The sequence below is a fragment of the Pteropus medius genome, unplaced genomic scaffold (assembly GCF_902729225.1).
Source record: "Pteropus medius unplaced genomic scaffold, Ma_sr-lr_union100, whole genome shotgun sequence".
NCBI classification, from domain to species: Eukaryota; Metazoa; Chordata; class Mammalia; order Chiroptera; family Pteropodidae; genus Pteropus; species Pteropus medius.
The window spans coordinates 13942476-13954596 of record NW_024345601.1 but is presented as its reverse complement, the minus strand read 5'-3'; the positions used below and the strand labels follow the sequence as shown (position 1 = coordinate 13954596).

Here is a 12121-nt window from a genome sequence, read left to right as displayed (position 1 = left end):
GATGACCAAAGGGTATGTGTTTTATTTTGGGGGTGATGAAAAACTTTTAAATCTCATTGTAATGATGGTTGTATAACTCCGAATATACTAAAAACCACTGAATCGAACACTTCAAATGAGTGAATTGTATCATATGTAAATTATACTCCAAAAAAGCTGTTACCAAAAACATTCTTCCTCCCCTTCCTCCTTAATCCATTTTCTTTAGACCCAGTTTAGTTGCTTGTCCTCTCTCTCTTAATATAGTTCCTTTCCTTTGTGCAAATAAATGAAACCTACTGAACTTCCCAAACATACCTGTGCATTTCTAAATTTGTAACAAGTATACCATATGGGCTGAGTTCTGGGATCTCAGCTATAAGTGTTTGCTGATATTGATACTCTTAGCTACTAAATACTGTTTGAACTCTACCCTAGCTTGAAAAGAAATTAGGATCTGAGAGCCTTAAATTTTGCTTCTTCTCTAACTATGAAGTTGCTGATAAGTGAGAATGTTTTTTGAAGACACCTTAACCAAGCATCACCAACCTCAATCCATTTCTTCACCTGTGTCTCACTCTGGACTGAAGTATGACTACAGATGTGTCAAATGCACATCTTCCTCCTCGCACATCCCTTTATGTGAAGAAGACACCGAGAGTTGGTCCTACACTGTAGCCATCTAGATCCAATTCATTTATTACAATACTTCATTTCTTTGTGTTACATTGACAACACTGTACATGAATTAATTGTTAATGAGAAAAATTTAATATTATTACACAGGGAATATGGCCATGCCACCCAGTAGGGAGTCACTTTTTCAATCATGGTGGAGAAGTTGGAAGATGGAGGAAGAGGGTAAAAGATGCCCCTTTGATCACCACCATGAAGAATGTCGATCTTACAAAAGGAAATGAAGAAGATGGTAGCTGGAAGGAACCTAGATGCCAAGTACTGAGGCCAGAGAATGTGAGAGGTGCCGTGTCATAAGCCAATTTCATGAATGACTGAAGCATCCAGCCAGTATTCTTATAAGGAAATTAGAAGGAAGCAAAATGGATTGAATCGAAGCCTTTTGTAGAATCAATTGATAAGATTTGGTAATTAGCAGGTGTGCAGGCCAGGACAGGCAACAAGGCTGCTCCCCCTCCAGCCTCCTCAGTACAGGCAATGCCAGTACCATGCCTACCCCTTCTCCCTCACACACCTTCCACCACACACAAGACCTTCAGTGCCATCAGGTCAAGATTGCAGGAAACAGAGAGGGCCAAATGGGACAGAGCCACTCATAGACTTAGACTGAAGATGCTCCCACATTTTTTTAGAGGAAGAGTCATCTTCCAATCTCTGAAAGTTTTAGGGATAAGAGGGGGAGTAGAGAGGAAGGCTAGAGCACTGAAAAATAAAATTTCTAAATAGAAGGAGAATTCATCTTTACCAAGAGAAATCCAAGCCGGAGGTTTAAATAGCTATGAATAAACATCATAAGATTTCAGAAATACACCACAGGCACAGAGGAACCTGAAGCCCAGGGAAAAGGACGATAATCAATAGAGATCAGGTACTTAAGGCCAATTGTGTAGTCTGGAGCAAATCTTCCTGTAGGGCAACAGCATGTCAGAGGTCAGAAGCAGATAAGCAATCTAAAGGCAGGGCATACTGGAGAAAAAAGGGTCAGGGCTGTAAATATTTCTCCAAGCTGTGCATGGGTCTCCATGCACAGCTGCTCCATGAGCTGCTGGAGCTGCTGTTGCTCTCAATTCCCCACTGCTGCTGCTGGAGGCCACCCAGATGGCTGCAAGAAGCAAACCAGGCTGCATTCCAATGTGAGTTTTAGTCTGATTCTTAACGTATTAATAATGTATCACAACATGACGGCAGAGTCACCCTGGCCCCATAGCTTTCAGTCCAGGTTCTGAGAGTCGGGTTAAAGATGGGATATTTACTGGTTCTCTGCTCTACTTTATGTGACCTGTCCCCTGTAGCATCTTTCCAAGTAAGAATCTAGTATCAACAGGGCAAATTCATCATTTAATGCCCTTCTTGTGCCTTATTGATGAGGGAATTGTAGGAATAGGGCATGTGGGCATTTGTGGGCTTCTGAGAGGGATCCTGTCAGATTTTCAGAGTTTACAGACTTCAGATATACATTCGCAAAAGTGTTGGCAATCCAACACTGGACCAGCAAAGACAAACAATAACTAGACTCAGGAAGAAAGAACTAGGTAGTTGAATAAAAGACAGAGAATCAAGGCACAGGAGAACTAAAGGGATTTGTAAAACTAAAGGGATAGGACAGAGCCAGAGAAGCGAGGACACTGCTGTGAAATGCTAGTGTTGGAAAAGACTGGCGTTAGATCTCTGCTTTTACCTGGAGCTATTCTATTCCCTCTTCTGGCATGGGAACCAATAGCAGCTCAGCCAGCCATCCCCGCCCCCCCGCCCCGCCCCTGTGATGAGCAAAGTAACTGGAGGCAAGGCTTCTGGCAGACAATGCTAACAATAACTGACCTGAGGTTCCCAGCCCAAATTTGTTAAGATGTGAGATCACAGCAGTCCTTCGAGTGGCCATACCAACCCACACGGGCAGAGGAGACACTGACTGAACTTTGAAAGGCTGTCCAGGAACTGAGGTTTCCATGGTCTTCTCTTTTTTTCACAAATAACAATCTTTACTAAAAATTCTTCTCAGTGCCTAATGTTTACCTTCCAGTTACCTCATGAGCCCACTTTCTATTATTCTGTCACAAAAAATAGCTGAAGAGCAATGGCAAAGACTCTTTGATCAAACTTTACTTAGGTTCTTCTGAGCATTCTCGACTCAGCCTTCGCCTAGACTTTCATGTCCCTTCCTTGGCAAGCCCAGTTTGGCCAGAAATTCTGCTAAGTCATCCCCAATCCTTGATAGCTGATCGCCCTTGATATCTTCAAGTTCTTCATCTCCACCTTCATGTCTAAGTCTATGGCCTGTCTTTAGCAAGAATCCTGTTAGACCAATTTAACAGAGGGCTCCCTACCCTTGATGTCTCTTCCTAGTAATTTTCCACCCACCAGTCCCCTCAATCTGGTTATAAATCCCACCTGTCCTTGTAGTATTCAGAGATGAGCTCAATCTCGCTCCCATGTTGCAATAGAGTTGACTCATATTACAAAAGTCTTTAAAAAAAAAAAAAAGCCTTCCTTACCATTTTAACAAGTGTCCAGTAAATAATTTTTCTTTTACAGCCACTTCTATCATATTCTTTTCCAAAAGTGCTCCTTCTTCAAGAAAGACAGTTAGTGGCCCTATAGCTTCCTCATCTTCAATTTAAATAATCTAATGACCACCATGCTTCACACAGACTTTCTCCCCCACCCTCCTTGCAAAGTCTATCCTTTCTCCCTGAAGATTTGATGGTTTTGCTGATTGATGTGAATGGTGCTAAATATCCTGAATGTTTCATTTGGAAGTTAAGTGGAAAAGCCAGTTGTGCATTATGTATCTGAAATTACTTTCACTGGAATGCCTTGTAATGGAATTATCAAGCCTTTCTTTAATTAATTTTGTACAAAAGTTTATTGTGAAGAGCTTCTGGGATAATGACACTGTTCTGATAAGAGAGCCAACTGCTGCCATTTAAGTGTTTGAAAGCCTGAGTTTTACAGTCTAGGAGTCCCTCCCATCCATCAGTTACCTGGCAACTGACAAATGGGCTTGATTGCATACAGAAGTCAAAAAGACGGCCCAGTGAAGCCTCCCTTGATGCGTTCATCAATCGTAAATGAGACTATTATGCAGATAAGGTGAATAGGAATGGCAGTGGGCTTTGTTAGCCTACCAAAAAAGTCAAAAAGTAAATGAATAAATAAAATGAAAGAGACTCAAGAAAGTGAAAGTTTCGCCCTTAAGGGGGTAAAAAAAAAACATACTTAGGATCTGAAAATCCATTTTCTTTTTAAAAGTGAAACTTTTTTCACCTCCTAGCAGGAAGGAGAATAATCACTCTCACAACCCGATCCCGCTTTCCTGAACTCTACCAGCCCTTCTCAGAGCACCAGACACAGGTGTAGCGCCCAGCCACAGTGGCGGGGCAGGGTGTACACACGTACTGAAAATTCAGCCCAGGGTTCAGCTCTCTTTAAAGATATTTCATGATTTATTTTCCTCAAAATATGCTTTATGTTATAGGAAATTTTTCAAAATACCTCTGTTAGGTAGCTAGTCATACACGAGAGTCAGGGAAACAAAGAAATAGAGGCCCAGCCTAGAAACTGCCCAAAGAACACCCTATTGGTAGTTAGAGAATCTCTCCTGTATCCTGAGAGACAAAGAACAGGAGGGTCATAAACTATAGCTGGTTTAATCCAGCCACAGACATGCACAAGGCTACTACCCTAACCTGCCCAGAACCTCAGCCTCATTATACCATCATTACATAACTATGTTTATGAATCTAATTATAACAGACTGAATTATGGGTAAGCACATGCACACTAGGCAAAGTGTTACATGGGAGCCAAGTGCCAATCAAAATGACCTCACCTGCCGATCACCTAGGAATGCATTTGTAACCCATTTAAGCCTTAATATAATACAGACCTTCTCACTTTTGAATGGTTACAGCTATCTTTGCTAAAATCCCGTTCTTTCCTTGGAGCATGCTCTGTATTTCTAAAGTATACTTTTAATATATCTTTTTCTAAATTTCGCTGACATATAACTCTTTGCTGTGTCAGTGGGGAAGAACTGAGGAAAAATGCTCATTGTTCTGCATCGTTATCTACTCAATGCCACTGGGGCTACACCGAAGTTCGAATCACCCCAAAACAGTAACACCTCCAAGAATACTTCAGCATACCCTTTGCTTTTGTAGAGGATGGAAAACTTTTTCTCTATCCTCTTAAGTTCAGTGCTGAGGGGCCTGTAAATTAAACTGTCATCAGACAGATTAACAGGAGAAAAGGCATACGAATTTATAAATTTTTAATCTTACATGCATGGGGGCATCACAGAAGAAAATGAATAACCAAAGGAGCAGTAAGATTTGAGTTTCTGTATAGATGGGGTTCAGGACATGCTACCCCAAAGTGGAACCTTGGCATATTGAATATTTTAAGCTAAAGGAATTTGAGAAAAGACACACTCAGGAAGACTTTCTGACCTTCCTCTGAAGCAGGTCATAAAACTCATGGGAGCGGTGCTCTCCATACGTGGAGGGAAGGAGCATCCTCACCTTCAAGACACCTGAGAGGAATCTGAACAAACAGGCCTTGCTGTTTCCCCAGCTTACACTTAGCTCATACCATTTTTGTCCTGTCACATTTTTCCATGACTTTCCACTCCTTATCGAATCTAGAAATGCTCAGGTTTAACTACTTCTTCAGGTCTTCATTTCCTTACGAAGTGTCCAATGGCAAATAAAACTTATATTAAATAAATGTGTATTTTTTTCTTTTGTTAATCTGTCTTTTGTTACAGGCGCTCCAGCTGAGAATTTAGAAGGCAGAAGAAAGAACTTTTTGTCCCCCACCATACCATCTTAAAATGAATGAGGACAGGAAGAGAAGCACTTCTGGGAGAATAAATGACTTCATAGAAGGGGTGAGGAGAAAGGGCACTTATGAAAATACAAATGACTTTTAAAAAAAAAAAAAAAGATAAATAGGCCCTTAGGAGAATAAGAGAGAGATATGATAGCTTTGTGACAATGTCTATCTGAGTGTGGTGTCACTTTTCTCTGAGAAGAGAAGAGGAGAGTTGCTCCCCAGAAGATTTGTGACAATTATGTTCTTCTGGGAGGCTCTGCTTTTAGGCAGATAAGGGATTTCAGAGACTCAAATGCCTTCAGCTCAAAATAATTCTTTTGCCAAAGTGGTATACTCTGGTATGGCATAACCTGAACCCCTTCACTTTAAAAAGATTTATTCTTATTTTTGCAGTTAATATTTGCTATATTTTATATATTACTTCCATTTTTTTTTAAACACCAATTACCAAAAAGTCTTCAAATGAACTTTGACTTTAATTCTCTCAGTTGAATTTGCTGGAAAGGGAAGACGTCAGGACGTTAGATCTGTGAGGAGCTTCAAAATACATCTAGTCCAAAAGTTTTCTAAGGTTTTAACTGTGTTTCAAGGAGAGATGTTATGGGCAGCCATTATGCAAAGCAAATAAACTCCTCTGGGCAAAGCTGGAGTCGGAGTAAGAGCTGGACTTAGCCCTTACCCTTCCATCTCTACCAGAGGTAGGTTGGCATCACAGAATAAGTTACAAACCATTGATCTAGCCCAAGGATTAGCAAGCTTTTCTGCAAAGGGAAGATACAAAATATTTTAGGCTTTGCAGGCCAAGAAGCCAAATTGAGGATAGGTACTTATATAACTACTTAAAATATAACGATTTACAAATATAAAAATCATTCTTAACTCATGGGTCATACAAAAATAGATGAAACAAACATAAAACACTGTATGATTATATGAGGACCTGGAGAAGTCAAAATCATTGAGATAGAAAGCAGAGTGGTGGTTGCCAGGGGCTGAGGGGAAAGAGGTGTTAAAAAATGAAACAAAAGCCAAAACGGAGTCACTTTTGCTAAACCATGTCAACAAACCAAAATCTAATAACTAACCTAATTGCAATTTCAGCCTCTTCTAGGAGAATTTTAAACCAGTCAATCTGAAATTTTCTGGTCAGTGCTAGTGAGGTAATCTGCCTGAAAAGACCCTCTGCCTTCCCCTAAGAGACGGTGACCTTGCCTGAAATAATCCACTCTTTTAACTTTCTTGTCCCACCCTCTTTCTTCTATAAAACCTGTTGTCTACAACCCTGCAGACTGCCCTTTGAGCTGTGAGATAGGACGCTGCCACATTCATGAATTGTTTACTAAAGCCAATTAGGTCTTCAAATTTATTCTGTTGACTATTGTTTTAATGGTGGGAATGGAGAGTTATTGTTTAATGGGTATAAGGTTTCAGATTTGCAAGATGAAAAGAGTTCTGGAGAGGGATGGTAGTGACAGTTGTACAACAATATGAATGTACATAATACCACCGAGCTGTATGTACACTAAAAAATGGTTAGGATGGTAAATATTTTTAAATTAAGTTTATTGGGGTAACATTGGTTAATACAATTATATAATTTTCAGGTGTACATTATAATTTGACATCTGTATATTCTATTGTGTGTTTACCACCCAAAGTCCAGTTTCCTTCAGCTACCATATATTACCTTTCACCCATTTCATTCTCCCCCATTTATATTTCTCTGACCCCCCCCCTTACCCCATATCTACCACTTCCTCTCCCCCTGACCTCCCAATCTGGTAACACCCTTTCTAGTCTATAGTCCATGTCCATGAGTCTCTCTGTTTGTGTGTCCTGTTCATTTGTTGCTTTTAGGTTTATATCCCACATATAAGTGATAGTGTGATAGCCTGCTGAAATGTGAAAGGGTTAAAGGATAATTAAAACCTGAAACTGGACAAAGAAAGTCTATACCTTAGGCCTAGTTTCTGGAACGCCTAACTACATTCTGTTAATCATGAAACTTGTAACAATGAGCTCATACGCTAACTGCCAATTTTAGCCTGTGTAACCCTGCTTGCTTGCGTGGCATGAAAAATAATCAATTATATATAAGCTGAAAATTACTCTTTGGCCATCGCCCATGGGAACACTGGCTATTGCCCATGGGAACATAGGCGATCACCCATAGGAACATAACATTCTAACAACAAGCTTTCTGCTTCTGTACTCCCCGCTTGCACACCTGACCAGTGGGTTGACAGGTAGTGAATAGGAGAGAAATAGACCTTTGTGTTTAAGATAGAATGAAGAATGGGATTTAGGGCTTAAAAACCTTGTATCTTGGCATTTCGGGGCTGCTCCTTTGTACAGGACAGCCGCCGGCTAATTAACAGCTTTTGAGAGCATTCTTGGTTTGGTCTATTCTATACAGGCCACAACATTTTGGAGGCCCCAGCGAGATCCACGCCTTTGGGTAAAGAGATCTGTTGGTTGTGTGGGTGGTTCGGTTGTCGCTACTGTGATGGGGGCGGGGATCCCCGTGTGCTTGGGGAGGCCTCTGGGGATTTCACCCAGCCCAGGCCGGGATCCCCCCTCCTCTCGGCAGCGGCAAAAGGGGGAACCACCTGTATGCTCTAGGGCTGTATCGGAAGGGGGCCCAGGGGACTTAGTGAGTCGGACACGACACAGGATCACTGGTCCAGTGGGGGCTGTGACGACAGACCCCCACCTAGGTTTGGTGTTGAGGGTGCTTATTTGTTTGTCTGTTTGTCTGATTGTCTGTGTTTGCTTCTCTCTGTTTTGTGTAATAATGAGGCAAACATCTGGGAAACTGACACCACTCCAGTGTTTACTTAATCGCTTTAAAGATTTTAGGAAAAGGGCACAGGGATATGGGGCTTCGGTAACTCCTTTTGATTTACAGAGATTTTGTCAATTGGACTGGCCCACTCTTGGAGTCGGGTGGCCCAGTGAAGGTTCGTTTGACTTGCAAACGGCTTTCAGGGTCAGAGGTATAGTTTATGGGAATCCAGGCCACCCGGATCAAGCCCCTTACATTGATGTATGGATTGATATCGTGTCAGATGCCCCTAAGTATTTGAAAACATGCCAAAGTACTATATTATCAATAATATAGTACTATAATATAGCCTGCCCCAGAAGCCGCCAGTATTGCCGGCTGTGCCAGAAGATCCGCCTGAACTGGCCATACTCCCTCCGTACCCGTGCCCCAATGTTTTGGGGTTCGGAGCACATGGAGAATTAAGTAGTCGCCCACATACCCATACTGGGTTGCAATACCAGCCTCCCCCTGATTCCACGACATCACCGGTGCCCGTGTTGGCACCCTTGAGAGAGGTCATGCCACTTGGAGGCACCACCCCTATGATGTTGTATGTTCCTTTTACTACTAGTGATTTGTATAATTGGAAATTGCAGGACCCCCCACCCCATTTTCTGAAAAACCACAAGGGTTAACTTTTCTACTTGAGACCATTTTCTTTACTCATCAGCCTACCTGGGATGATTGTCAACAGTTGTTACAGGTTTTGTTCACTACAGAGGAAAAAGGCAAAATTTTAGAAGAAGGGAGAAAGCATGTATTAGAACCCACAGGTCAGCCCACAATGGATCCTGTTCAGATGCAACTTGTGTTCCCCGGTACTTGTCCCGACTGGGACCCCAACACCACTCAAGGTGAGGAGGCTCTCCAACGGTATCGCCAGTTGCTGTTGCAGGGCCTAAGAGCGGCTGCCCGTTGCCCAATAAATTTGTCTAAGGTAAGCGAGGTGTTACAGGGGAAAGATGAATCACCATCTACCTTCTTAGAAAGGTTACTGGAGTCTTATCGCTTACATACTCCTATAGATCCTGAAGATCCAGTCAATAGACGGGCAATTAATTTGGGTTTTGTTAGTCAGTCTGCCCTAGATATTAAAAAGAAATTACAAAAATTAGAAGTAAATAAGAGGGTAGAAACAATCCACCCTACAGTGCCTAATCCCTATACCCTGCTGAGCCGTTTGACACCTACTCAGCAGGTATACACAGTGTTGGATTTAAAGGATGCCTTCTTCACTTTACCATTAGCTAAGGTGAGCCAACCTATTTTTGCCTTTGAATGGGAGGATCCGGATGGAATGTTTTCGGGACAACTAACATGGACTAGGTTGCCACAGGGATTTAAAAATTCCCCCACATTGTTTGATGAGGCATTAGGAAAAGACTTGATTGAGTATAGACAACAACATCTGAAGGTCACACTCTCGCAGTATGTGAATGATTTACTGCTAGCTGCCTAGAGGAAGGAAGAATGCCGACAGGCGACAAAGGATTTGTTGCAAGAATTACAAAGGAAAGGGTATCGGGTGTCTGCCAAAAAGGCCCAGCTTTGCACTTCGCAGGCCACGTACCTGAGATATAACTTAGAAAGAGGGACCCGAAAGCTCTCACCCAGCAGGATCCAGGCAATACTTGGCATCCCTGCCCCACAGACTAAGAGGCAGGTGCAGGAGTTTCTAGGGGCGGTGGGTTATTGCCCTCTCTGGATTCCTGGATTTGCTGATCTAGCTAAACCCTTGTACACTAGCACAGGGGGAAAGGAAGACAGACTGAGCTGGGGCACGGAACAACAGGCCTTTGAAGCCTTAAAGCAGACCTTGACCTCAGCCCCCGCTTTGGCTTTGCCAGACTTAGAAAAGCTGTTCCAACTATTTGTGACTGAGGTAAAAGGGATTGTAAAAGGGGTTCTCATGCAGACTTTGGGACCTTGGAAGCAATCAGTGGCATATCTCTCAAAGAGACTAGATCCGGTGGCTGGAGGATGGCCTAGTTGCCTGAGAGCACTAGCTGCTACTTCTATATTGACCAAAGAAGCTTTAAAATTGACCTTGGGCCAAAATATTCAGATCGCGGCTCCACATGCAGTTGAAGCCATGCTGCGCAGCCCTCCTGAAAGATGGATTTCCAATGCCCGGATTACTCAGTACCAGGTACTGTTGCTTAACCCCCCACAGACCCAGTTTTTGAAAACTGCAGCCCTGAACCCCTGAACCACGCTGCTCCCGGATGATGACCCGCAGGCTCCATTGCATGACTGTGTTCAGCACCTTGAGCAGGTAACTAGACTATGGCCAGACTTGAAGGATAAACCGTGGCCTAATCCGGATGCGGTATTATTTACCAATGGAAGCAGTTTTGTATCCGACGGAGTAAGGTATGCCGGGGCATCTGTAGTAACAGTCAGGGATGTGATATGGGCACAGGCTCTAAGCCATGGGACATAGGCACAGAGGGCTAAACTTATAGCCTTAACACAAGCTTTACGGTGGGGAAAGAATAAGACTGTAAACATCTATACTGACAGTAGATATGCCTTTGCTACTGCCCACGTACATGGAGCTTTATATAAGGAAAGAGGACTTTTAACATCAGGAGGCAAAGAAATTAAAAATAGGGAAGAGATCTTAGCCCTGTTAGAAGCCATTTGGCTACCAAAAAGAGTAGCCATAATTCATTGTCCTGGACACCAAAATGCAGAGACTGAGGTGGCACAAGGAAATTCCTTTGCAGATCAGATAGCAAAGGATGCTGCCAGAAAAACAGTGGGGCCCATAGACATCTTGCCTTTAAAGCTTCCCTCGGCCTTTGAAGAAAGGCCTGAGTATACTCCGTTCGACTTGGAATTAAGTGAAAGACTGGGAGGAGAAGAGGGAAAACAAGAATGGAGAATGCTCCCTGATGGAAGACCGCTCCTTCTTCAGGCTTTGGGAAAGACCTTAGTGGACTTAACACACCAGTCCACCCATTTAGGAGGAACCAAGCTAATTGAACTATTGAAAAGGGATTATTATGTTCCAGGACTGAAAAGTTTAGCCAAGGACGTAGCTAATAGGTGTGCAGTATGTGCACAAGTAAACCAAGGAAGGACCTCCACGGAACAAGGAGTGAGACTCAGGGGAAAGAGACCTGGAGAGCACTGGGAGCTCGATTTTACAGAAGTTACGCCTGGAACTTTTGGATTTAAGTACCAATTAGTTTTTATTGACACATACTCTGGATGGACTGAGGCCTATCCCACTAAGCATGAAACTGCACAAGTAGTAGCTAAGAAATTAGTATCAGAGATAGTTCCGAGATTTGGCCTGCCCATAACATTAGGGTCCGACAATGGCCCAGCGTTTATCGCTGTAACTAGTCAAATTATGGCAAAATTACTAGGAATAGAATGGAAATTGCATTGTGCTTATAGACCACAGAGTTCAGGCCAGGTAGAAAGGATGAATAGGACTTTAAAAGAAACATTGACTAAGTATAAATTAGAAACCGGCGAAAATTGGTTAAGCCTCCTTCCCTTTGCACTTCTCCGTGCTAGATGTACCCCCTATGTAAAAAGAATAACGCCTTATGAAATTATGTTTGGGTGTCCACCCCCTTTACTGCCCAAATTAGGAAGTAGAAAAGAAATAGAAGTACATAATCTGTCCTTGCTTAAGTCTTTGCAGGCTTTACAATTAGCCCGAAGAGATGTAGATCATCTGGTGTCGGCCGCCAAAGAAGATAAGAACTTCTCCTTCCAGCCCCGCTCTTATCAACCAGGTGACTGGGTCTGGATAAAGAAAGTGCAACC

General features: G+C 42.6%; 1 long non-coding RNA gene across 1 annotated transcript; it reads right to left on the bottom strand.

Moving 5' to 3' along the window:
- Nucleotides 1–5706: 5706 nt before the first annotated feature.
- Nucleotides 5707–11914, bottom strand: LOC120611985 (uncharacterized). Its single transcript, XR_005655336.1, has 3 exons — nucleotides 11312–11914; nucleotides 7959–7960; nucleotides 5707–5722 (listed from the first exon to the last, which is right to left on the bottom strand). It is a non-coding gene; the product is annotated as an uncharacterized LOC120611985 (long non-coding RNA).
- Between the last annotated feature and the right edge of the window lie 207 nt (nucleotides 11915–12121).